General features: G+C 42.7%; 1 protein-coding gene across 2 annotated transcripts in view; it reads left to right on the top strand.

Moving 5' to 3' along the window:
* The window catches only part of PDGFA (platelet derived growth factor subunit A), a 96,121-nt gene that overhangs the window by 52,826 nt on the left and 17,027 nt on the right, over window positions 1-26,268 (top strand). The window lies entirely within an intron of this gene.

The raw sequence follows: 26,268 nt of genomic DNA, 5'->3' as shown, positions 1-26,268 counted from the left end.
TGGACTCTGTATACTTGAGCGCAGTTGCTGCCCTGTTGTAACAGTGTGCGTCGTATCTATAAGAAGTTGGGTGCTCAAGTTAACTTGAGTGCAATTGCTGCCAAAGTTTTTTTTTTAAGTTTAAAAATAGTTTAATACAAATTCAAGGTTGCTTGTCATACACATGCATGTCCACACAAGCTTGCTTTACGTACGTTGGTGGTTGGAATTCATAGTCTAACAGTATTCTAAATGACAGCATTTCATATCTGAATGTAAAATACTGTATACATCTTCAGGTTGCATAGGCATGGGATTTACTATTGGAAAAGTTGAAAACAAGAAATTCAATCTGGATTTAGCTAAATGTTTGGCCTCCTGGATTTCTGGTTATTGGAGTAGACAACTAGAGAAATAGGCTACCAGTTTGTGTGTTTATTAGCTCCTTGCTAGAATGCGTTAAACATAACTTTGGCAAACTAGAGAATTATTTAGTTGAATGAATATCCTTTCTCTGTGGCGGCCTGGAAGACACAGTAAATAACCCATGCAGTCACTTTAGGCTTGCTTTGTTTGTTTTTAATACTCTAGTATATCTCTAAATTTCAGCTCCGTCCATTTGAACTCGACACCAAGTTCATCCCAGTAGTCGTATACAAATGTATAGTAAACGCACTGCAAGAGAACCATTTACTTTTGGATAGCATAGTTTCATTGATGGATCCTTCCTTGGGATTGTTGAATTCACTGTACTTGTGGGATATTTGTTCGAGTGCCTCCACTGCATTTCTTGATAAGGCAGGATAGTCTGGAGACCAATATGTTCTTGTGGTACACTAATATCTAAAGAGAACAGCTTTGCTTTCTAGTGTTTCTACCATCAAATAAATGTATCATTTTCATGTCATATGTTTCCTTCAGGTTAGCAAACGTTTCAGTGAATCTTGAGCATAGACCTCACTGGTATTTTATGTTTCGGCAAAGCATCTTTCACATATCACTAAATAAATCACCTTGATACAGTCAACTCTGCAACCTTGAACAGCGACCGAAACAGCTGATAGATACTCTTTGTTGGTATTTGAATAAAGAATTTTACCATTCTTACTGCATATCCTTCCAGATGTTTCTAAAGGGCTTTCATGTCCATCCACCTAACTAGCATAAATTAAGAAGATTTTCACAATATATATATTGCAACGATATTTGTGGACTCTATTTCATCTTAAATATGATTCTCAGGCACAGCACAGAAAATATCACAAGATCAAATTAACATGAATGAAGCAAGTAGATTCATATTTCTTATTTACTTGAACTTTGGATGTATGTGTCACCTGGTTGCATGCCGCTGATGACATATTTGCTTTGTGGCTTTAATTGGAAGTTTTTGTATTTGTAGCATAGAAAGAGTGAGTATTGTTGGTCCTAAGGATCTTCCGCAAAAGTAGTTTTATTATGCGGTGTTCACAAAATAGATGCATTGTCTTCTTTATAGTAACATTTAAGATTATGTGTATCCCAAAGGGCTTGGGTTATGTGAGTTTAGGCAACCTGAAGGCATTTATTTGTATTTTGACGAGAGAATTGAAGATTTAACCTTGCTGGAGCACTCAAGAACCAGAGATGATGGAGAGGAAACATAATTTCTAGGTTCATAGATTAGGACCAATACCTTCACTGATTTAGTGCTTGTAGTAATGTTTCTTCCTGCCTTGTAGCTTCAGTTCAATTAAATTAGTCCTTCTCCAGCATTGGATGTTTCAGGAATTCACATGCTTGAATCATTTCCCTTTCACTTCAACTTCTGCACCTATAGACAGGAATGACATATGAACAGATAATCTAGGCACAGAGTCCGATGTATGACTGCAATATCAATAAAAGCTGCTATTGGTTTGGCTATCTAGGGACAATATGATTGCCAGATTTGACCCGACATTTCACCTCTTATCGACTTTATTTCAGATGACCGGACTGAAGAAGCTAGGATCATTGTCAAGGAGGGTTAAAAAGCATCAGGCTTCATTATCTTCATGATGTGTGTTTTCACGTCCCAATACATTCAAATCACGGGTTGTACCTATGATTTTTTTCAGTAGTTCGGAAGCATTTTCAATAGAAAGTGCTTCCTTGTGAACTGAAGTCTGCACCCCATATAATTACAAACTGTTGGGCGACTGGTAGCTGGCTTCGTTCAGAGACAAGGCACCCCAGTATACCTGTACTCGTACCACTGGCTCGTCAAGGATTCTGCAAAGTAAAAGACTTGTGCCTCCACAACTGCCTGCATCTGCCCAATCAAAGAGCTTGGACTAACCTTGAACACTGAGGAATATTCCACCTATACAGTGCGAAAATTGCATTTCCTATAGGCAATCCTGGAAGGGAAGGTTTTCTCTTTGCCCTTAGAAGAAAGAGTACTAAAACTCTAGGCCAGGGCAAAAGCATTTTTGCTCGAAGCGCCACCTGGGCCCATCAGGATATACACATCTGTCTTAAGTCACATGTCATCTTGCTTCGGCCTGATTCCGTTCTAAAGACTTCGGATGAGGCCTGTTAAGAGCAGCTAGAGCACCAGTGAAAACAAATGACGGGCTCAGGGTGCGACACAGTGAAACTCACCAGACTGCTCAACCGAACCTTGCTGTGATGGAGAATCCCATCAAACCTCAAAGCTGATTTCCGATCCATCCTTCAACAAACAGGATAATCATGACAACCTGATGTGTCACTGGAAGGATGGGGTGCACACTTGCTTGAGTTATCCATGTGAGGCCTCTTATCAAAGGTGGTGAGGCAACTCAACATAAACATCCTGGAGTTATAGGCCTTCAGACTAGTCCTCCAATCTTTTCTTTTGCGGTTAGAATAGCAAGCTGGATTGATCTAGATGGACAACATGGCCTCGATGCACTAAATTGTGAAGAAAGGAAGAAAGAGGCCTGTTCTTTATTGGAAGTGGCACAAATGCTGCAGTACTGGTTCATCATCAACTGGTAGACATAGCAGTGGAATATTTTTCCAGAATGCAAAAACAATCAGGGAGGTGCTCTCAGTCGCAAAAATGCCATTTCCAAGACCTAGTTAAATGGCTTTGCTTGATATTTTCATCCATTTCCCATAATTCTCAGATTATTAAGAAATACAAGAGCAGATCACTCTTCCCTGATTCTGATTTCCTTGTCATGGCTCACCCGTTTTGAACATATGGAATCTTTCCCTATCACCACCATTCTGGTCAAAAAGTCATCCCAGATTTCTCTCCATACGCAACAGAGAGATTCCCAATCCCGACCTCAAGTCGTTGAGCCTGACTGCATGGTTCTTGATCACTTCAATTATGGCCATCTGTTATTCCTTCAGGCTGCAGTGGCATTTTAGCCGTGGCTTGTGCATTATCCACAATAAAGACTTACAATGCTACGTGGAAATCTTTATGCACGTAGTGCAAATCCAATCACACCTGGCCATATCAGGTTCTACTATACTTGTGACAGCTAACTATGAGTGGTCTCAAGTATCCATTGATAAGGGTTGACTTGACCACACTTCCCAGATTCCGAAAGATGATATTGTCCATGTTGACGTTTTTCTTTAAGTGATATAATCAGACCAAGTAACCCGGTCTACATATATACCCGACTCTTTTTTTAATAATAAACCTCATCTATCAGCGAATAAAACATTTTTATGATGTAGGTTTGTTTTTTAGATATATCTCTGGACACTGCTGCACTATACCAGAGGTTGCCTTAGGCTTGAGGCTGGCATACAGCATAAATTTAGACAACCCGATGATAATGCCATAAAGCATATGTGGGGCGGAGAACCGATATAAACCGCAACCGAGATCAACATAGCGTTTATGAGGGTTGCCTAAAGAACCACTGTAACGCAGTTACAAGTGTCCATTCTCATATTGATTATTTGAATTAGCACAGGGGAATAGAATGGACAGCTATCCCTCCTCCCTCCTTGTTGATTAATACTATTTTTACACAGCTTCTGACGAGACAAAAATAATTTCTATTTATTTCCAGGGAACAATTCGATATTTTTCTGATTACCATTCAAAATACAGAATTCAAATCCCAATTTATCGTATAATTAGCCACGCTTGACAGTCTCATTTCGTATTGTAATTATTAATCAGTCGCCAATAACCACTGTATAGGTCTGTCTATTCATGTGATGGCAGCAGAGAAGTTTAAATTGCGAAAAACAACCTAGTAACCTAGCTTTGTGGAATAATCTATCTACTGCAGAATTTTCTAAACTGTAAACCATAGATTTGTTTGTATCCAACCAGTTCCAGTCAGTTTTCTGATCCATCTGAGGTTAATAAAAAAAAAAAGGAATCACCTTGTAGCCTTGAATGTGGGTGCTTTGCTAAATTCAAACCCAGGTGCAAACCCCTGATGGAACGTGTTTTGAGTTTTGAAGTCCATCAATCAGACCTTTCTTCTGCTAAAATTTACATTTCGGTGCTTTCTGCCCTCATATTCGAGACATGTGGATGTGCAGGCGGTAAGCACTAAAATATGCATCTTATGCACCATGTACCCAGGGAAATTCGTAGGTGGCAGTGTTAATTGTCTTTGACTAACAGTGATTCCTCAGGTCACAATTGTTTATTGGGTGTGATCAATAACGGACCAACAACAAAGCACTCCAAAGTGCTGCCTTGGTGTGCTTTGCTAGTTCAGAAAGTATTGGTAGTATTACTTAATGAGCAATGTGTGGTTGCAGTGTGAATCACAATTTATCAACCACAATATTTCATGTGAACCCAGAGTCCCTTGGGCATTAATAGTTAGTGTTGTCTACATGTTAATGTGGTACTGGAAGACCTTGTGATACGTTTGATTGTTGAGTTAAGTTCCATTTAAAACATGAAGTTGTTGGAGTTAAGTAAGGGGAAAAAGGTCAGTAAGGAATGTCTAGAACAGGCCACTTATTATAGAGGTTGCACGCTGACCCTTGCATCACACACAGAATCAACATGCACATCCTACACTTTTTCCTCAGCGCAGTCCCTTTTGCAAGTGTCATTGTTTTGTCTGATGTCAGTGGACAGAGCCTCAAAATCTGTATTTAAAACGGAATGTCGCACACAGTGTGGCATTATCTAGCATATGCGGCAGTGAGGGTCACTGAGAAGGTACAGGAAATTGCTGGGCTGGCAGCTATGTGTAGGATGCTTGGAATGTTGTTAAGCGTCGTTTGGGTCTGAGTGATGTCAATTCTGTAAAAGTCTTCTTTTGATTTAAATTGAAAAGCGTTTTTAAATGGGGAGTCGATGAAATCAAAGTACTTAAACCAGCCACACTAGTCACCCTCGAGAATATCCGTATTGAATGGTCATGCCTATTTTAAGAAACAAAGTAGTTTTTTTAAAATCAAAATATCGCTTCTGGATTTTCCTTCTGTATATATTCGTTATTGCTAGGTTGCAGACTAGTGCTGCACTTACCAATTCGCTGTCTGAGGATGCTAAGTCAAAGATCAGTGCAGGACACCAATGCTTCACTTTGTACTCTCTCTCCTTTTTCTAGCTACAAGATTTCTCGTGAGCGTTTGGTGAGTAAAAGATGTACATTCACAACGTCCTCAACCCTGATGACGTATTCCGCTCAGCTTCCCCAACTGAACCTGTAGAATGACCTTTTTTTACTTTCGTAGTACCATTCCGAACTCCTAGAACTGAGGGCAAGCCCTGGTCGTTACTCAGTTTTGTGTAAGGTTTTAGTGAGCAATAGCAGGTCTTCTGGACCATCGAGAAGATGTTCTTCAAGGCTACTTAATGCCACTTAAACCCCTTCGTCGCGGCACGAATTTTGCAGCGGCGTGGGGGGTGAGCGCAGTGCTTCCGTGCTCGTGACGGAACCATGCCGTCATGAGCCATAGGCGGCGTGTGCTCATGACGGCGTGGTTCTGTCACGGGCCCGCCCGCTCATTAATTCGCCCGCACAGGTGGGGAATTAATGGTGCATGGGCGGAGTGGCAGCCGTATGACAGAACCACACCGTCATGAGCACACGCCGCCCATGGCGGCGTGGTTCCGTCATGCGCACGCAGGGGTTAAGGGATGTATAGCGGTAATAACCATATGTTGGCGTCTTGAGCAGTGCAGACATTACTAGCTGCACGCTTAGCACCTCCATAAGTTTATTAACAGCACCGTGGAATATTTGAACAGCACCATGATATGTTAGCATCACAGTACAGTAATCGCAGCAACTGCCGCACAACGCCAGCAAGTCTGTTTATATTTTAGTGAATTCCTGTGTGATGCCCCCTGTAAAAGGGACTGTAGAGACCTTGATTCTACGGGCACTTCATATACTCTTAGTTCTCCTGGCACAAGATTTATGATGGGCATTTTCATATTGGAGCATAAGGCTCACTGCTTCTCCTGTAGCACAACTGTTTTTATTCTGTGCATCCAGTGCAAGCGTTATATATCTATAGCGCAGTAGTTTTTCTGATTGTCCCATGCCTGTAGGAGGAACTATTGTGTGTGCTGTCGCAGACCAGCAGATCAACTTCAGATCTTTCCAAAAACCTATTGCTTTTTAAATTAATGTAATTAAGAGTATTTTAATAATTTGTTTATTGTTCCTGAATACGTTTTGGGAATGTTGATTACATAATGTATTACTTTTGAAAGATGTCCGTTCTTTCTTTTGTGTTTTAAGAAACCATATTTTCCAAAAATGTCCTGACAAGAAAGATGAACATCATTTTCTCACCTGACCTAGGCCACAGCAAAAGGTGGAACATTTCCAGTTCTTTGTGTCTGTATGGAAGGAAAATTAGATTAACCACACTTGCTTTCCCTTAGATGACTTATTACTCAATTAACTGTGTCTACGCATGAGCAGAAAAGGACTTCAGTTCTGAATCAGGTGTTTGGTGCGGGTGGGAGGGAGTAAAGGTTAAGTTTAGCATAGACGGACTGTGCAATAGTAGTAATCCAAAGATTCAGAGAAGAATAAAGCCTCTGCTTTCAAGTCTGAGCAGAGTGCTTTCATTTTGTGGGACTTGTTATACAAGATGTATCTCAATTTTCAGCAAGGCAAACACTGACACACCACTCCCAGTCCAAGAAGGTGCTCGCTACCCACTCTGCTTCTGGTGTTGTTTCAGTTAGTTGAGGTAGTGACAACCATGCAAGCTTTCACTCCAATAACATCCCATCTCTGAGTCCATTCTCAATGGTAATGGTACCATGGCGAAAGCCGGAAAGTAACATCCAAATAAACTAAGCTGTATAGTGCCAAACTATGTAGTGTCCATTAGAGTAGTAAAAGGTTCTAATGTCCATCAGTGTATTGTGCAGCGCACTCTCCGTAGCATACCTTAGCTTAGGAATTAGGTTAGTTCCTGTTATTGGAGATAGATTTGCCAGAACAAAACCCAGCATGAGTACTCAAAACCCAACACTAGTACCCTAGATTGCTGTAGAAAGTAATGTGTTAGGCTTCTTTTTTGGCATTCTCTGTAAGAACACTGGCACGTTCAGGGACCCCAGATCTAAGGATCCTGCCAGCTAATCATTCCCTGAGATTAAATCTTCCACTCTTCTATTTGCTTGACTCCATCTCCCCAAGCCACAGAATCTGCCTATTACTGTTTACCGGCTGACTCCATGTCGGATGGGAGTCAGCCTGACTGTCTTTCAAAAAGCTCATGATTGTTGCTTTGTGCACACCTGTTGCCTCGACACTTCTGTGTAATTGGTAATAAAGGGCCTACTTTCAGTAAATTAAACGTTCAAAAGTGCGGGCTGCCAATGAAATATATTTGGAGATAATCCCCCTGTAACAATTTAACCAAAATTAGAAACAAATGGGCTATTGTGCTGATAGTTAAGACTCAATACTGCTTTTGCTATTAGTCGAATTGTGCAAATGTTCAATGGAGCACCTAAAAAGAGGTAAAAAGAGGAAACCATGTTTCCATGTAATTAGCTGTGCCATTAATCGAAACAAGTAAAGAAATCAGTTTCTCTGAAAGGAAGGAAAGATAATATATGTTCAGGAAAATACCAACACCTCTCTAAAGAGATTGAACTCAGTAAAATGAGATCCTCAATTGCATCACATTTTAGATTGTTAATTAGACACTCTACAAATTATACAAAGAGTGACATATTCTCAAAATCTCAGGTGCTGCAAATGAATGAACCCCTTGAAGCTTCTGTTTGTCTTCTAGAAAACAGAACATGCGTGTGTCTACAGAATTTAGAGAGCAGAAGGTTGCAATGAAAGGAGCAATATTGTCACTCGTTTTATTTTAGAGGATACTGCAGAATTGAATGATTGTTTGTGTTCGTAACATGTAACGAAAACAAAAGACGGATCTATGGTGGCCTTTTCAACCTAGATCACTCGGAGCCTGGTAGAAGGAAAGCAAATCTAATTTCAGATTTAAGACTACTGGTTTTTGAAAACAATCCAGTATCTCCAGCAGTCACTTGAGGATTGTTAAAGGCTTAAAGGATCTACCACATAAGATTGCATTTTCTAACAGTTACATGATGCTTCCAAGCTGAATCGCTGGGCTCTCAAGGTAACTATAAAACGTTTTTGTAAACTTGCTCAAAACTTTAATAGAACATAAACATTTTTGTCTGAAATTGAGGAAGTCAGTGCCTCTTATTTCAAGAAAAAAAACGTAGGCTTTTAATGCATCTGTTTTTGCTGCAGCAGTGATTTGCGGTAGGGTTTAAACCTAATTCACATTTCAGTTCAAGCAGCATGCAGTGGGCAGTGCAACAAACCAAATGTCATATAAGCCTCATCTTGGTTTTACTGTCTAGGTAGCAGAACAGCGTTTTCATCGCACTATATTTTTCAGTTACATGCTATTTAATTTACTGTTTCTTGCACATACCTACTGCAAAAGGACATTGCTTAAAGGGCTTGTTGTTGCATGGTGACTGTTTCGTCGTATACCCTGCTAGCTAAAACAGATGCCGTTGCTTTTTTTTCCTGTTGTGCAGCACAGTTACATCACTGCTTAGGCATTTTTGTAATTCACAGGTGGCCCAAATGTTCTCAGAACAACAGGTGAAGTGGAACATTGCATTGATCGGGCCATTACTTTTAGAATGAAATATTTTTATTAGTGTCCTCTTAAAGAGGTAAAAACAATTAAACGCTCAAGCTCCACTGCAAGGTGCCTTAAAACATTGATCAATTAGCAAGCACATATCACCTCTACCTAATATTGTATAAAAATAGCTCACCAAGTAAAAAAATGAGCCCCTAACTCCTGAGGTGCAAAGGGGGAAGCCAAGGGACACATTAAGATAACTACCGACATACTAAGGACCAGCCCTCACAAACTCAACCCTTTCTCCCTTCCAGAGAGTACCCACCCATCCTGCAACCCCTAACCTAGCTTCCTCCCCAGCTCTCAGGAACTCTCCTACTCAAATGTATCATTTTAATTACTTTAGTCAAATCAACCAGCATCAAGTAGTTGGGGAGAGGATGTAGCCTTACGGCTAGAGCGGTCAACCTCAAACCTGGGGAACCGGGTTAGAGTCTCGGCATCGACGCTCAACATCCTGTGATTCTGGGCAAATCACTTCATCTCTCCGCGCCTAACAAAAATGAATGTGTCCTGTAACGAAACTGGTGCTCCTGTAAAACGCTCTAATACCCGATGTCTCGGGTCGAGTACGCACTATATAAAACTCTAAAAAAAATGTTTTAAAGTACATACTCTCCAGAAAAAAGTCTGTCTAGGTCCGGTTGCAGGCACATCTTTTCCCATCCCATTCACTTTAGGAAGTATGGTATAGCCTTAGCCCTCTTGGCTGTGAGCCTTCTTTGAGAAACGTCTTTTGACATTACAGACCAGTCCCCATTCTGTGATGTGGGGCTGTCACTCTGTTCTAGAAACTGTCTTATTTCCTCCCACCATTAACCTTTTCTGCATGGCATCAAGTAGGCTCGGGTCTCAAGTCTTTGGACTGAACTACCACCATTACTGACCCGGCTTTAGAAACACCACCTTTTATTCCTTGCTGGCAGCCTGGATATTTAACTGATCATCAGTGTGTCTTCACTCTCCAATGTGCTAATCAGGTCGTGCAGAACACCCATCATTAGTCGTGGAGGGCTTCAGTTGATGTCACCTTAGGAACCTCTAACACTCTAATATATATTAACTGCTGTCCACATAATTTTCACCAGCTCTATCTTTGATTCATACTTCACAGTGCTTCAACTGAGCAGAACCTAAAAGAAGACACTTATTTTCCCTCCGTAGCAGCGGGCATGGATTCCCTAGTCCATATCTTGGCCTCTGCTCCCACAGCTTTCTGCTTCACCTTCAGCTGTTGCTCAATGAGGTGTTGTTTTTTCTCTGCACTTGACTGCAGTTTCCCGGGTGCCTTTTTCTGTTTTCATATTGAAGAGGGAATCCACCAGTAGGTGTTCACCGTTTGAAAGCTTTTCTTCACGTTTGGAGAGCCCTGCCTCTGCTGTTCCCATTTTGGCTTCGGAGCTAGGCAGATTGGAAAAAAAAACACCTTCACTTTAATCCTTGTTGCCATGTTTAAAGTCTTCAAAGGGTATGCGTCTCTGCTTTTCTTTCTACCCCATATGGCCCTCGCGGGCAAAATCTCCAAGGCCCCCACGGTTTTATAGTGCAAGGCTATTAAATGCCAGTTCAAACATGTTCAGACATGTTCCTTTGGGCTTGCTGTGGGTTGGTAGGTTGATGACCAATCATTGGCCATATCACAACCCAGATACTGTGGAGGCCAATCCACCTCCTGGGAAAAATTATAATTCCCCAATGTATCCTTTCCATCAAGCGCTTCTTCCCCAAATACCCCTACAGTGTTTGCTGTCCCTGTGTACTGTGATTGGCATCATGCCACTGTGTCTGTGCTCTTGGGTCATTCAAAACAGTTGATAATGTGGCTACCATAGGCGTTTTACTCCTTGGACATACATAGGCCATCATGGTGTGTCCTCCACTGGTGCTGTTTGACACCCAGCGCTCATTCGCAGTCACCTTGTCAGGCTGAGCAATGCACTGCATAGATCCTTGATACAGTTTGGAGATGGAAGTCCATCACAATGCAGCAGCTATCCATCTACCTCTGTCACTGATTCTGGTTCCTGAAAGACCCCGGGATGGTAAGAAGAGTGAAAAGACAGGAGCACCCGTATCAGCCCCTTAGAAGTAAGGGCCAACCTAGGACATCAGGACTAGTTTTAATAAGAATTAGAAGTCCCACAGACAACATTCATGGCTGCCAGTAATCCTTGAGAAGTGACCTCTATAACGCTGAAAGCGTTCAGGGTGTTGAGGAAAATTCTGCCGCAGCAGTCTGGCACATTTCTTCCTCAAAAACTGCTATTTACATTTAATAAAAATAAATATCCATGCACATGAAGTCTCAATACCAAGGTGTATCCCTTGGATGGAACATGGTTACTGGCAAGTTCTCAATTCCCACTGAGACCGGTCTATCCAAGTGCTTTACTATTTGGCCTTTACTCCTTTACAAAGGAGGGAGTTATTGTCTAAAAGGCTAAGTCGGCAACTCTAGAAACAGAACTCTAGTCTTCTAATCTGATTTTCCCAGCTGGTACTAGACCGCATCTTGTCAACCTGTTCAAATCTCCCTTTTTCCCGGAACCTATGTGCTCTTATCTGACAAACTACAGCGCTAGCACAGATTAACTTTAGCTTTCCAATCATAGTGAAAAATGTATCGCATGTACTTGTTTGATTCAGGTTTTCGGAGTTGTGCTTTAAAACATCCCATCAGTGGATTTTTCTAATGAAAACACATGCTCATTTACTGGATTGGGAGCTGCTAGCCTTCACACTTGTATTGCTGGCTGCCCCTGTGAGTGCTAAATCTGGATCAGTTGTTGATAAATACATTGAAGCCTAATCGACTAAAGCAACGCTAAAAATCTAATCGGTGTGAAAGCAAGTGTCATTCGGTCATTCGGAGTGTATATGTGCAAGGATGCCTGCAGTTGGAATTCATATTTCTCATTAAGAAACTTCCTCTCCCCTGTTCTCCCTTCCTCCCTCAGATAGACGTGGGTGGTGTATAGGTATTCAATGTTCGTTCATGTAGACTTTTTCTTAAGTTGAAAAGTGAACTGAAAAAAAAGAGGGGTGCCGTATAGTAATGGCAACGAAAATGTGCAAATATCATGTTCAGTACAACAGTAGTGAAGAGACGCACACCTCTGTACTCCTTTATTTACTTCTCACTTTGTTCAGATCCAAACTTTAACCAATGTCGACGTGCAAGCTCTCCGCGCTCCGCCCAATTGCGCTTGCCAATTAGTAAGAACAACAAGGGAACCTTTTTCTGGCCCCCATCAGGCTGCACAGCCTATTATGAATGAATTTAATTAATTAAATTCGTTTTCCCCATTATTATATTTCATCATTTACACCATTATTATTTCCTAAACTATCTGTAATCTCTTGATTAGGAAGTTCGGAGCTCCTAGTAGCAGGGCGTTACAATAGTCCATAGCACCTGGCAGTCCCATCATGTTTTGCAGTATTTAGCTCGACTATCATTGCAAAGCTTCTAGTTGTTTTCAGTGAGTGATACAAAGAAGCTCCGCCTTGCCAGGATTGGGGAATGAGCAGGATGAGTAGAGGGCACTGCAGAAGTTCACGTCACTGGTTATGGTATGAGAGGCTACACAAGACCTCACCGTACCTTCAGCATGCCACATTCCTTATGCAGGTCACTTTTTTGCCTGTGTTCTCTGAGGACTTTTATTTGCGCTAAGTATTATTTATTAAGTCATCCCCCATGATCAAACATGATCTTTAATGCACTGAGGGAATGAGCAGACGTTCTCGACTAGTGTGATACACCTTCCACTTCGAATATATTTAATGGTATCCCTTTGCTATGCTTCACTTGTTCCAGATGGTGAGCATAGGTTTACTTCTGAGAACTTCTGCTGTTTCGAACCATGATCTAATTTTCTCTATAATCACCCCATTGGTATACGTATGGCTTACCTTCATTTTTAGGATCCTGTTACAGCTGTTGTAAATAATACTTTATTAAAAGTTGACAAACTTACTCTATATCTGAATATACGCCCAACATAAAATCTTCCCTCTTGAACGAGTTCTTTCGGTGTAAATTTGTCCTCATGCTTTTCACTCATCAGATTGAAGTATTTTGTTAGCTGCTTAATATGCAGCACATCATCAACATTTTATGCACGTATCTGATGTGTTTGGCTGCACAGATTTTTGGGAAGGACTTTCATGACAGGAAAGCCCTCTGTGCCCCAAGAAGTGGCATAAGAAAGGTCAATGCTGCTGTAATCACTGCTGCTGCTTGCACTGTTGTCCAAGAAGGTGAGTTAGAAAACCTGAAGGGAAAAACCTAAAATGTTCTCCTGTAGACTTATGTCTGCGTTTGGAGTATTATTCATGCAGAAGTCTCAGACGTACTTGCATGTGTAAAGAGTGCCACATTCACATATACATTTCTGCATGTGCACATATAATGCTAAAGTGCATTTATCCTGTAAAATGTCCCATTCTCCTTGGGGAAAATACCTTTCTAAATGTAAACATGTTTTCCCTTATAGCCTTGTCAATTTTGACATTGTACATTCCCATTCCTGTCCTAAAAAGCCATCTACGTCTGCCAAGAGTACATTTTTGACATTTTTCAGGGTGCAACACTATTTGCAAAAGTTTGGGGACTACTCACAAGTTAGTGAGTGAAGGGGTTCTGCAAGCCTTTGCTAATTATCCTAAAAACCGTAGTAAACCGTGAGAACTCATTTGTTCACACAAAAAATATAGATGCATCGTTCCTGTTACTGAATTTCAGGAAGTGGATGTTACCCATCTAAATGCAGGTATGCGTGACCCTAATTTGAACTTAGGTGTGCAAATAGCTTTGTGAATGTAATCTTAAACAAAATGAATTGATTTTTGTCTGGGTTACCCTGAGGGGTTAACTTGAACGCCTCTGCTGTCTTCTATTTGGCAAGATGCATTAGGCTGAAATCCTGTTCTTCCAGAGTGTGCAGAATGCTGACTAGTGGTCGAAGGTCTTAGTGGGGGCCAGCATGAGAACAAGGAGAAGATCAGAAAGAGGGGCTACTATAAAGGAAGGCATTTGCTTTTTCTTAATGGAAGGTAATGTTGGAACAGCAGAGCGAGTAGTCTGCTCCTGATTGAAAATTGGATGCTATTCAGTGTCTGTGGTTCAGGCTGCTGGCAGAGGATTCCGAATCCTTGGTTCCAGTACAGCAGTTCTCCTTTCACCTCCCTTTATTTATCTGCAACTATGTTTACTAGGAGATTGGCCAGGCGGGATTAGAAGGTATTGGCTGAGAGACACTTACTGAAGTGACATGTCAATTCTTTTCTACAAAGCCATGTGGTTAGTGTAGCATGTTTTGACATAGATACTGCTTCGCAGAACGCAGTTTAGACATTTTAATGCTTTTTTTTAAACACAGAATAAAAAGAAATGTTTATTGCTCAGTTTTATAATCTAGATAAAATATGAAAGTGTTTAATTGAGTATCATGGGGTCATTCTCTGTTTGAAGAGGTCAACGGGGGACCTTGTTTCCTGTCTTTTTCTGTATCTGTTTTTATTGATGTTATATATTTTTTTACTAACCATATGATTCTCAACGTGTTTCTTGCACTTCCGACAGTCTTTGGAAACAAAATGATGTTTCCAATGTGCTTTATTTATCTTGGTTTGTGGCTTATTTGTAAGCACATTATGTAATTCAGACGCAAAAGAAACACTGTAGCTGCTAGTGCTGAGAGTGCTGTGATTATATTACAAGTGCCTGAAGGCTGCTGGCTGTGTTTTAGCCAAAGAATTGCTCACTTAGCGCCTATGGGGCTTTGATTCTATCTAGGCGCCTTTGGGGCTTTGATTCTATCGGACGACAGATTTTTGAAGTCCAGTATGCACACATATGATAGATAATGTTTATTTTCAGTGTATTTTGGCTTATGTTAACCCGGTGCGTTAATTGGGCCATACAGTAAAGTAGTTGTTGTCACCCTTAGTTGACTGATCAACGAAATACACTCTAAATAACCACTTCTTTTGGAGAGCGACTGGCCGATAAAAGAATTGGAAATACGTTTACGTGCCCTGCCGATGACTTAGCTAAGCATTCCACACACCATGTTTTGTGGAAGTGCTTTGGCTTTGGATGAGGTCTTTTACCTTGTGTATTTTTTGCTCTGGGTTTGACTAGCACCATCGTTTGCAGAGTAAATGAAAGCTGGCTCCTTGCCATGTTGACAAAAGAGGCAGTGACAAAGATGTAGGTCTCCTCTGCGTTCATTCATTTGTCTGTAGCAACCTTTTTTTGTGCTGTAGTAACTATTTAGAAGTTAAACTGAGTGACATTTTTAAACAGCCAAGTGCATATTTCCTTAACTATCAAGCCTACTTCCTATCTGACTGACCTGCCTTTCCCGGCTGAGGAGTGGGTCAATATTGTCCTAAAACCAACAGTTGATAGGAGAGCTGGAAAGAAACGTACATGTTGGTACACAGTTAACTAATAGCACTATTCACACCGTGAACGCACAGCCTGGAATGTGGGGACTGTTAGCTTAGGTGAAGGCTTGAAGGCGCTGAAAGGATTGTAGGACTAGGAAGAATTTTGCAACAAAACCTTTTATTTTAAATATTTTTTTTGAACTTTTATATAGCACGGACCACATAATTTTCGACAAAGCACTTCACATCGAAGAAGACACAATTATTTTATAACACTTATTAGAATCAAGAGATACGACTATAGCAAAGCAGTGGGAGTTACATCCTCTGTGAAATTTGGTCCTTACAGCAGGTTAGGTACCTTAGTGGGCGAAATGTTGGGGAGACACTGTTTAGTCTGTTCTGTCCTCCACCCCTCCTTCCCTTCTTTGTACATAATGAGTCAACATATAAACACAATAAGCAGAGTAGAAGTCAATGAACAACAAATTAAGTTATTTAGCAACAACTTCTCCCCAACCAAAGGAGGAAAGTGGAATCTCAGGTTTTTCATGGTGTTATTTTGCAATACAGGTAACTTAAATAAAATCTCGTCTTTTGGGTAGGTAAGGTTGTGCTCAAGTTGAGAGAGTATTTTCCTTATTGTTGAGTGTACTATCTAGTAAGAACTTTCATCCCATTTTTTAAGGCACCGTAAGAAGGGGTTGTTTGGAGTACTGAGAGATCAGCATTTCAAATTCTTTATGCAGCCCCTGAATGGTTTTGGTTGACTTTTATCGATTCTTTAATTTAATGATTTGTAAATGAGTGTTTGTTCTTTGAACTCATTTTTTCCATAGACCTTTCATATCCTGTGCCACGTATGACAGAGAATTATGATAACGTACGTGCTTTATAGGTGATGAATATTGATCTAAAATGTATTTTCATGCCACTGGAAGCCCATTGAGAGATTAAACCTTGGAAATCTGATTACTCGAGCTCATCATGCTACATACTTCCTGTTGAATAATGATCCCTTCTTGTAAAAAGAAGTTTATTTCTATTTCTATGTGTTTGAAACATTCTAGTAAATAATTAAGGATTAACATCTGTCTGTAATTTTGTTGTATTTGCCTTTTGTTATTGTATAAGCCCAGTCTGGCTAAGACCTCTGTGTACTATTTTCTCTGTTGGTTAATCACCATCATCATAATGTTTAATCGGCAGATTCTGCCATAAAAGTACACACATGGATAAAGTTCACATAAAAATATAAAAATAATAAAATCAATAAGACTCCTTAAAACTTTATTAATCATAGTATTTCGCAGTATGGCCAGAGCCATTGACTTATATAATTGAGTTCCAGTTGGTTTATCTGTTCATAGGTCTCTACAGGTAGCTTAAAAAGCAAAAACCTTTTACATCGATGATATGAGAGCATCACATGGATGGAATAAAGAAAGTCTCATAATCAAGAAAAAAAATTTAATTGTTTTTACTAAATTCTCCAGTATTACATCTTTCATAGATTCACATGCTTGTATCTTCCCCGTCGTCATGGTGGGAGTCTCACGGTAACAGAATGACCAAGCAGTATCATAGAGAAGAAAAACTGCATAGAAAAAATCCCCATAGGGGCTGTATTATTTGGTAACCAGACCATATCTTTGTTTGGACCAAAAGCCAGCCAATCAGCATTGCTGCCCTGCCCTCACACTCCCCAGCAGAAGCTTCCTGCCTCAGATTTCCAACCGCCTTCGTGTGATAAGGAGTCTCCCTGAGCTCTGCTCAGTTTTCTTTCTGTTCCTGAGTGAACTTTTGACCCTTTGGAATCTTGTTTCCTGTCTACTAGATTGAGGTATTGTGTGTACTTATTTCTCTTATAATGGCTGACGGCTCTAAAAAGAGGCTGTTCAGGCCATGCAGGTCCTGTGGGAAGGCCAGACTTTTCTCTGAGGACCCACATGAGGACTGCCTTTACTGTCTCTACCCTAAACACCTGGTGAAAGACTGTAAGCTTTGTAGAAAATTTTCTGACAAAACTAAAAGAGACAGAGAGGCTAGACTACTGTTATGGCTTCAGAAGAAGAAGGCCACATCAGGCTCAGATTCTGAGGGGGAATCTTCTCATTCAACTCCCAAGAAAAGAAAGGCTTCTGTTTCTGTGGAGAGAGTGGAGTCTAAAAGGAGTAAGCCTAAGGAGAAATTAACCTCATCTCTTCCTATTACTCCTGTGGAGAAACAGTCTAGTCTTAAGGAACCTGGGTCTGCACCTTCTACCAGCTTGCTGGCTTCTGCTCCAAGGCCTGTGGTGAAGACTTCAGCTCCGTCGACGACGACTTCGTCGACGACTATGGCTTCGTCGACGATAAGGTCTAAAGCTACGTCGACGACTGCGACGTCTACGCTTACAACATCGACAAGTAAAATCTCAATGTCGACGAACAGGCCGTCGACGACGACCACGACGACTCCGTCGACAGGTTCGACGTCGAAGATGTCGACGGGGGCCCCGTCGACGAAGGTCCCGTCGACGAACGTCCCGTCGACGAAGGTCCCGTCGACGAAGGTCCCGTCGACGAAGGTCCCGTCGACGGAGGTCCCGTCGACGAAGGTCCCGTCGACGAAGGTTACGTCGACGATGGTTCCGTCGACGATGGTTCCGTCGACGATGGTTCCGTCGACGAAAGTCCCGTCGACGACGGTTCCGTCGACGAAAATCGTGCTATCGTCCGCAAAAGCATTCAAATCACCGCAGTCGAAGACCATGATCTCGATCCGGTCTTTTCAGTCGACAAGAGGTTCATCTACCATCAGTGAAGCTGCAGAGTTCACCTCATGGACAAAGATTTCGCCTTTGCCGCCGTCCTCATTGCTAGAGCAGGACTCAGATGGCGAGGAGTCCTCAGGTGCCGCCTACAGTCCTTCTCAGCTGCAGATAAAGAGCCAAGACACGGATGAAGAGGAGGTTTATTCCTTCAAGGACAGACCACAATCTTCCAGATATGACTCATTTCAGGAATCTGGTGATTACGATGAAGAGGAGGAGGAGCAGCATGAGGACTCGAGGGAGGAGGAACGTCAAGAGACGATGTCTATACCCCTCAACCTTGTCTCTGATCTTAGGTTGATGTTAAACGACTACTACCGTCGCTTCCCAGAGGCGAATTCCTCGCAACCAGCTAGGCAGACGCCTTCCTTTCAGACACCTGAAGCACCTGCTCCCCAAGAACAGGGGGTGAGATTGCCGCAGGTTGTTACTATAAGGGACGACCTAACGGAATCCGACGAGGATGAGCAGCCCGAAGAAGGAGAACTCGTTCAGGATGCTTCGGGACAGGAATGGGACGAATACGTTTTACCATCGGCTGCATTGCCTGAACCACTCAAATCTACCTCCCCTCCTCAAGATATCGGAGGTTTTCATGATCTCATGGAAAGGGCGGCCAAAAGATTCAATCTGGATGTGGAGGTACAAGAGACGGATTGTTTCTTGTATGATTTCAAAGATGATAACAAGAGGTCGCTTCGCTCAATTCCGATTATCCCTCACATCTGGGAGGAGGGACTGAAGATTCTGAAAACACCTGCGTCGATAGCGGTTTCAGTTCCCCGCATTGACAAAAAATACAGAGCCCCAGAGTCCACAAAAGCCTGCCTCATTGGGCACCCCAGGCCTGTATCGGTTGTGACGCAGGCGGCGCAAAGAAATTCTAAGAACCCGGTGGCTACTTCCCTAGTGCCACCTGACAAAGAGGGTAGAAGAATGGATGGGGCAGGTAAGAGGTTTGCGGTCATGGCTGCCTCTACCATTAAAGCGGCAAATGCTATGGCACTGCTTGGACGATACAACAGGCAAATGTGGTCTGATATTGCACCCATACTTTCTGCTCTTCCAGAGGATAGAAAGGAGGAAGCGGCAGCCATACTTAAGGAAGGAGCTAAATCTGCTGCCGAATCTATTGACATCGCCATGGACGTTTCGTCCATGGCCTTCAGGCAGATGGCTGGAGCGGTTTCGCTTCGCAGGCAGGGCTGGCTCAAGGCGACGTCTTTTCGTCCAGAGGTGCAGGCGAAAATCGTTGATATGCCTTTTGACGGTGAAAACTTATTTGGGAAGCATATCGATGAGGCGTTGCAAGGCATAAAGTCGGACACGGATACAGCTCGATCGCTTCAGCAAGGAAGGTTTCAGTCCTTTCGGAAGAGAGGTTCAAGAGGTCAATTTAATCAAAGAGCCTCTTTTCAATCCAACCGATATCAGCCGTATAATCAGCAAGGATATCGACAGTATAACACTAACAACCAATTCAGGTCCTCCAACTCCTCTTACCAACAACAGTCCAGAGGCAAATCTAACGCCAGGGGGAAACCTCAGCAGTCTAATAGACGTCAATGATTTCAGGCCGGCGCTCCCCACACAACAGATCCACGACAAAGACCACTGTCTGTCTCAATTTTACACCAACTGGATGTCCATTACATCGGACAAATGGGTTTTAGATGTCATAAGCAGGGGCCACATTCTGGAATTTGTGGAAATACCTCCGGATCAACCCCCAGTACTCAGGCTCAACAAACATCGCCAGGAAATGCAGAAGGAAGTTATCTCGCTTCTGAAAAAGGGAGCCATAGAGGAAGTGCCGCAACATCTCAGAGGGAGAGGCTTTTACTCGCATTTCTTCCTCATCAAAAAGAAACAAACCCGGAAATGGAGACAGGTATTGGACTTAAGGGATCTAAATCGGTACATAAAAAAGATACCCTTCAGAATGTTATCGTTACAAGAAATTCTACTACTGATAAAAGAAAACGACTACATGGCGTCCTTAGATCTCATGGATGCGTACTTCCATATTCCAATTCTTCGGAAGCACAGGAAGTATCTCAGATTTGTCGTGGAGAGTCGCCACTTCCAGTTCAAGGTCCTGCCATTCGGACTCAAGTCAGCCCCGAGGTTATTCACCAAATGCATGGCCCCGGTGGCAGCCCATTTAAGACTGCAAGGGCATTACATTTACCCATATCTGGACGACTGGTTGGTGACAGGTCCATCTTTCAGGGACGCAGCAACATCTCTTCAGAGCTGCATCCGGCTGTTTCAGCGATTGGGCCTGAAGACCAACTTAGAGAAATCCTCGCTGACTCCGGCCAAGCGCATCCAGTTCCTGGGGGCATGGATATGCACCAGTGCAGGGAAAGCCTACCCTTCCGAAGAACGAATGGGAAAGATCATGAGGCTAACGGCATCGCTTCAAGCAAAAAGGTCCACTTCCGTGAGGATATACAAATCCATGTTGGGGATGATGTCATCCTGCATCCCACTGGTACCAAACTGTCGGCTTCGGATGAGGCCTTTGCAGGAACAACTGGACGAGCAGTGGGTCCAGGCCAAAGGTACCTTCGAGGATCGCATTACCATCACGAGCCATATGAAGGTGGCAATGTCATGGTGGAAGATTCAAAAGAACCTGGATCAAGGCTTGAGCTTCATTCCTCTAGATCACGACTTCGTGATGACAACGGACGCTTCGCTGAAAGGATGGGGTGCGCATCTTCAGGAGCTGGAAATTCAGGGCCTTTGGTCAGACTGGGAAGCTCAGCTTCACATAAACATGTTGGAGCTCAAAGCGGTGTTCCTAGGCCTTCAAGCATTTCTTCCCAGAATACGCCATTCGTCAGTACTGATCCAAACGGACAGCACCACTACCATGTTTTACCTACTAAAGCAGGGCGGAACGAGATCCAAACAGCTGTCGGCATTGGCGCAAAGAATCTGGAAATGGCTCATAACCAACGGAATTTCACTTCAGGTTCAGCATATTCAGGGAGTCCTCAACACACGGGCGGACGCCCTGAGCCGTACTACCAAGGCGACACACGAGTGGGAACTACACCACACTCAGATTCGCTTCTTGTTTCAAAGGTGGGGCACTCCCACATTAGATTTGTTCGCAACGCAAAACAACTCAAAGTGCGTTCAATTTGCGTCCAGATACCATCAACAGGGCTCCAAGGGAAATGCATTCCTCATGGATTGGACAGGAAGGTTTGCATACGCGTTCCCTCCCTTCCCGTTGATACCGCGAATACTGCGCAAGATGAGATTGGAACCGTGCCGGATCATATTGATAGCACCAGCCTGGCCGAGACAGGCGTGGTTTTCAGACCTACTTCTTTTGTCGAGGGGCGAAAAAATCCAGCTCCCGACATTTCAAGACCTCATCTCCATGAAAGAAGGGCAAATTCTGCATCCGAATCTGCAATCTCTAAAATTGTCAGCATGGAACCTCACGAGCGGGAGTTTCAAAATCTAGATATTTCGCAAGAATGCAGACATGTTCTCTCACAAGCTAGAGCTGTATCAACAAACAAAACATATGCAGCGAAATGGACCCGTTTCTGCCATTGGTGCAGCAGACAAAACTTGCATCCGTTTGAAGTACAACCTGAAGGTATCCTTCCTTACCTGCTGTCTCTATCTAAGGCAGGTCTGTCGCATGCCTCGGTCAAGGTACACTTGGCAGCAATATCGCGCTTCCGGCGGAAGCCAAATGAACCATCTCTCTGGTCCTCCAGAATAATAAAGGAATTTATCAAGGGACTTTTTAGGGTTTACCCGCCCATCCAACGCCCTCCTGTGCCGTGGCACCTCAACACAGTACTATCGCAGCTTATGAGGCCTCCTTTCGAGCCTATTCACAAGTCAGATTTACAGTTCCTGTCATGGAAAACGGCCCTCCTTCTCGCCTTAACATCAGCAAGGAGGGTTAGTGAAATCCAGGCCTTCTCAGTGGAGGAACCCTTCTTACAATTTCGTCAAGACAGGGTTATACTAAGGACAAATCCTACCTTTATTCCCAAGGTGGCAACATCTTTTCACCTCAATGAACCCATTATTTTGCCTACTTTTTTCAGCAATCCTTCATCGGAAGCAGAAAGAGCCTTACACTCTTTAGACATTTCCAGATGCCTAAAGTTCTACATTGAAAGGACAAAAACGTTCCGCAGGTCCAAGCAATTGTTCATTGCTTTTGAAGGGCAAAGGAAGGGTCTTCCTTTGTCAAGACTGAGTATTGCCAGATGGATCTCCTCAGCTATCCTGAAATGTCATGAAAAAGCGGGGAAGCCGCTAGATTCTAAGGTGCATGCACATTCCACAAGGAAGATGGCAACTTCGATGGCCTTGTTTGCAGGAGTAGCGCTGCCTGACATCTGCAGAGCAGCAACGTGGAAGAGCGTGCACTCATTTACGAGACACTACTGTCTGGACACTGCGTGGAAAGAGGACACGGCAGTGGGACAAGCTGTTCTGAAGCGTCTATTTCAGTAAGGTATGACATAATGGCATAATTTGTTGTATATGCAGTACTTTGATTTATGTGTCAACATGCATTTATCGTATTTCTTATGCTGATGTGTTTTGTTATACCTATGTCTTACGGCAGAGCTTCCTTCTTAGTTCTGTCCTGGAAACGCTACATATTTGGTGAGCACTGCTTACTACTCTGATACAAGCATGTGAATCTATGAAAGATGTAATACTGGAGAAGGAATTAGTTACTTACCTGTACACTATAGTTCTCCAGTATTATCTTTCATAGATTCACATGCGCCCGCCCGCCTCCCCGTTTCTCAGGCAGATCCTGTTTCTCGGTATTTATCCATGTCTCTCACTCGGGGACGGAAATCTGAGGCAGGAAGCTTCTGCTGGGGAGTGTGAGGGCAGGGCAGCAATGCTGATTGGCTGGCTTTTGGTCCAAACAAAGATATGGTCTGGTTACCAAATAATACAGCCCCTATGGGGATTTTCTATGCAGTTTTTCTTCTCTATGATACTGCTTGGTCATTCTGTTACCGTGAGACTCCCACCATGACGACGGGGAAGATACAAGCATGTGAATCTATGAAAGATAATACTGGAGAACTATAGTGTACAGGTAAGTAACTAATTCCATCTGGGAAAACTGATGGTGCTCTTTTGGTGTACAGTTTGATTGCATACAGGAAACCGATGACTTAGCCGAACTCAGCGAATCCACCCCTCAGATCAGGTTTGTCTGGCAATTGATCTAACTTTTCTAAAGCAAGTGTTATTGAAGTAGCTGAGGACAGTGGAGAGCAAGTGGTGATACTGAGTCATACATCTGGTTGGCCAGTTAAAGTCCGTGGCAATACAGAAAAACCCATAAGAGGACCCATGTGAACTAGCAGTTGAAGGCATGGGAATTTACTGTACACAATACATCTGGGATTAGATTACTGCTTTGGAAGATGACGCTGGATTATGCTGGTGCATACTCCTCTTATGTGATAGCAGCACAGACCAGATTTTTATGCCTGATCCGGAAAAGAAATGTGCTCTCTAATGTGGCCACAAAACTAGTGAAGCTAGAGCATTTACAGGAAAGTGTAAAATGAAAACACAGAGTGGTAATACAACTCACCACCCTGTGCTTCCACTGTAGCCTCCCCAACACTTCGGGGTGGGTCTGAATGCCCTCAGGTAGTTGGCACAGTCACAATTATAAAACAATACAATAGATTTTTTCAATCCTCGAAGCGACTAACAGAGCCCTCTTTAGAGGCTGGGGTACAAGGTGCATATAATCAGACAGTGACAGCAAGCTTCAGATGTGCTGTCAGTCTTTACAAATGCACCCCAAATCTGCATCTATAAAAGGCAATGTAGTATGTTAAACCCAGTGCTTTATTCGTAAAATAATGAGTGCCTGTGCCCAAAGCTCTGCTCCAGGGTGCTATTAAAAGTCAGTATGCCAGATACCAAACCTTCATAGTCTTAAATTCACGCCAGGCCTCTTTAATCTACTACCAGACAGTGGTGCCTCTTTCTCTCACTCTTTTTTTGGAAACATTTTCATTAACATTTTATATCTGGTTCCAAGCATTACATAGTATTCAACTTTAATGGTACCTACATGGTGCATTGAGGAATCATAAAACATTGGTCTAGACTTTTTTGACTCTTTATCATTTACAAGTCTCCTATGCATTGACAACATGGCTACCACGTGTTATCACAGTCATCATTGTAGCTTGTGGTCCCTGATCGGTTAGTCACTGACATCCAACGTCGGCTCCTCCCGTGGGGCTCACATATGTTGCCCTGATAAGCATTCCACTTTCACCATATCCGAGTCCATTTCGTGGGGCACCCTCTATGTTCATCGCTTTATTTCACTCTTGCTGGTCCCTGCTTTCTCCCTTTGTGCCAGTTTTTCAGAATTTCTCTTTTTTCCCTTTTGTGTGTTCTGGCTCGCAATCAGCATCTGATGAGCTAAAATAAGTGCAGGTCTCCAAACATGAGTACAGGTGCCCCCAACTGGCTCTAATTAAGCACTAGTGTAGTAATCTTTTACTTTCCCTCACAAAGGGCACATTAGGGGAGCTCCTCCTTGATAAAGGATCTAGATGATTGAACGAGAAGTACTGTACAGCCTAGTTACATTTCTTGGAAATCTGAAACCTAAGCCGTTGTAGATTTCAGGGAAACTTGTAATAGTGGAATGAAAAAAGTGAATATTCTTTAAGCCATAGGAACACGAATATCCTAATATAAAATGAATTGCTATGTTTCACAGCTGTACAAAAAAAAACAATATTGCAGTTAATGCACCAAGAACCTTTTTCTGTGCCAAGAGGCTATGAAGTAGTAGATATTGTGCTATTCAAGAGTCAACTAACATTACTCAACATATGTCAACAATGTGCAAAGTGTTGTGGAGCCAGTGCTTTGAAATCAAGCAGAAATGGGCGCGGACCAAGTTCCCAACAGGACCCTCTTAACGGCTGTGAATCTAACCATCTGCCTACAAAATTTCACAAAAAAAAGAATTGACATAGATCCCTGTGAATGCACAACCCAAACTTTGGCACACTTCAAATAAATTGTGACGCCACATCCAAACTGTTTGGTCCTCTGAAAACAGAACTGTTTCCTTGAGGTTATGATGAAGATAAAAACCCCAACGATGGACATATAACACAGAACGTGACAAGAACCAACTCCTGCACCCTTACTGCTAACTACGTTCTACACAGATTACCGCCACGACTGTTTGATTTTCTGCCAGCTCTAAAGTAGCCCTGCTGTCCAGTACATTAAGTGACTGTCGTCCTCAACTTTTCTCCCATGCATTTACCTTCCACAGTGCCTATTGGCGGCATTTTGGTGTAATTTGAAATTGAAATAAATGTGTGTGAGCATGAGAATATGAGACACTGGGTGCAGTTCACTATAAGGCATAAAAGAACAGATCCTATTGCAATAGCATGGTGTAGTTTGTAAAAAGGCTTTTCGTGACAGGTAGCTAAACTATAGTGCACTATCCCCAAAGTGTTATGCAGCACGCTAGTTTTGTCTGCCACATACCAAAACCTTTCTTGGGCCTCACTTTGGTTACTTTAATGTACATGTTAGGAAGTACCTAATTTGGGCTGATGGAGCCCACTGGCATTCATGTTTTTGTGACTTGTTCTAATTTTTAGGTTTTGCCTAGCCAATGCGTACGAAGTACGCATGCGCTAGCAAAATCTTATGTTTTTCTCTGTGGGGTCGGGTATCCGCCCCCTCCTCCCATTGGCTAGCTCCATAAATGGAGGCTAGCCATTGGGAGAAGGCTCTGTCCGTCAATTTTGGACCAGATTCGGGGGCGTTCCCGAGATTTTTTCCATGGGCGTGGTTTCACTCTCCGCTGTTCGGCATCTTGGCCGATGCACGAAGGGGCCGCGACCGCATTGGTTGCTTCCTGGAGGCTCGTC

The sequence above is a fragment of the Lissotriton helveticus genome, chromosome 10 (genome assembly GCF_964261635.1).
Source record: "Lissotriton helveticus chromosome 10, aLisHel1.1, whole genome shotgun sequence".
NCBI lineage: Eukaryota > Metazoa > Chordata > Amphibia > Caudata > Salamandridae > Lissotriton > Lissotriton helveticus.
This window is presented reverse-complemented; position numbering and strand designations above follow the sequence as displayed.